The sequence below is a fragment of the Myotis brandtii genome, unplaced genomic scaffold, assembly GCF_000412655.1.
Source record: "Myotis brandtii unplaced genomic scaffold, ASM41265v1 scaffold417, whole genome shotgun sequence".
NCBI classification, from domain to species: Eukaryota; Metazoa; Chordata; class Mammalia; order Chiroptera; family Vespertilionidae; genus Myotis; species Myotis brandtii.
In genome coordinates, this window is record NW_005366017.1 from 812,283 (window position 1) to 814,234 (window position 1,952).

A 1,952-nucleotide genomic window follows, 5' to 3' on the forward strand; every position below is an offset into this window, starting at 1 on the left:
CGGGGATGCGGGCTCCAACAGTCCCCCCAGACCCACCCTTCCCTCTTTCCCGCATGGTCTCCGGCTCAGCCCGCTCCCCCCTCCTCCTTCCCATCTCCCGGGACCCCCAGCCCCTGCTGCCTCTACCTGAGTTATATGGGAGCCTCACCTCGCCTGGTAGAGTCCGGCCCGCCCGCGGGAGCCTCTACTTTGGGAGACCTTCCCCCGGTCAGGTCGTCGGGGTAGAGTCCCGTCCCCCGAGGCCGGCTGTCCGCACGGTGAGGACACTGCTGGTTTCGGCCTCGGTTTGAAGGGGAGCTGCCAGGCGTTATTTCTCCTTGAAAAACTTCCCTCGTTGACTACACTCGTATTTGGCACCTCTTGTGGAGCAGGAGGAGTTAGAAGCGCTGTCGTCCAGGTGGGAAGATAGGTCGGCGGTTTATGGGAGTAATTCTCAAATGCCCGTCACCGAAGTGTAGTCAGGCAGAGAGAGGACCGGGCAGTCCGGGGGCGCTTCCTGGACTTGCGGTTTGGTTCCCCCAGAGGGGAAGAGAGAGTTGTAGCTGGGCTTCTGCTTTGGCCTCTACTCCACAGCACCCTCGCCCTTGCCCTTAGGACTTTGCCCAGTGCCAGCTCTTTACTGCTCCGGATGTGGAGTGCGGAGCATGTTTCTCCTCTGCTCAGAAGCTGTCTGCCTCCCTCCATTCAATGACCGAAGTTGAAATTTCTCATCTTGCATCTGTAAAGGAACACTCTGCTCCACCTGGCACCCACACCTGCACCCAGCTCTGCCTGCGCCTGCGTGCAGGCGGTCCCTCCCCTCTTCACTTGTAGAAATTCCGGGGCTTCTTCAACATTTCTTTCTAATTTCTCACCCAAAAGAGGAGATTCCTCCTTCTTTTGAAGTCTTCAATCCTCAAACCCCTTATTTTTTTTTTTATCAAAATGAAGTTCCCTTTAGTGTTCTTTTTTTTTTAGTATTGCAAAAGCAAGACCTACTCATTACAGAAACATCAGACAATATCAACAAGCAAACAGTTCACCCACCAGGAAAAGCCAGTGTTAGCATTTCGTAGCTCTTATTTAGTTGTTTATTTTCACTGCAAGTTAGTCTCATTGACTTATTCATTCAAAACACTTTTCACTATCTACTTATGAAGGGCCTATTATTAGGAACAGGAAGGAGCTGGTCCTGTTTTTGACCTCCAGGAGCTCTGAGTCCACTTGGGGAGGGATTCAGGCAGCCTGACAAGGGGATCAGAGTGCTGTGTGTGTGTGTGTGTGTGTGTGTGTGTGTGTGTGTGTGTGTGAGAGAGAGAGAGAGAGAGAGAGAGAGAGAGAGAGATGGTGGGGGTGGGGATGTTAAAAGGAGGGGCCTCTTGCCCAGACTTGAAAGCAGTGCTCCAGAACCACAGGTAAAGTTGTTGCAGACCCAGAGAATCTTGGGTAAAGCCTGGGGCTGGAGCTCACAGTGTGGGAGGTGTAAGGGGAAGTGAAGGTGGGGACCTAGCAAGGAGTAGGGTGCAGAGGAGCCTCCTGGCTCTGGACTTTGCATTTTGAGGCGAGGGGCCACTAAAGGGTTTAAGGGGCTGTGTGATTTAGTTCAATCCCTACCTGTACCTTAGGTAGTGGGTGGAGGAGGGCAGGAGGGGCAGGCAGTTGTCCCATTGAGGGTAAGGACCATTGTTTGTATGTTCAGGACTTGGCTCAGAGCTTTGGTGAATTAGACTGAAAGTTGAGATGTGGCACTTGGGGACCAACAATGTGGTGATGGGAGAGAAGCAGCAGGAGATGAAAGGGGAGCTGAGGACTGTGTAGAGATCCGTTAGGAGGCCATTGAATGGTGAGAAACATAGAGAAATGAGCCAAGTGGGGCAATGGGGTGAGACCAGAGAGAATGCAGCAAAACCAGAGGAGGGGACAAGGGGTATCGTAGTTGGGGCAGCAGGAAGCAGATTGTGAACGTTGTTTAT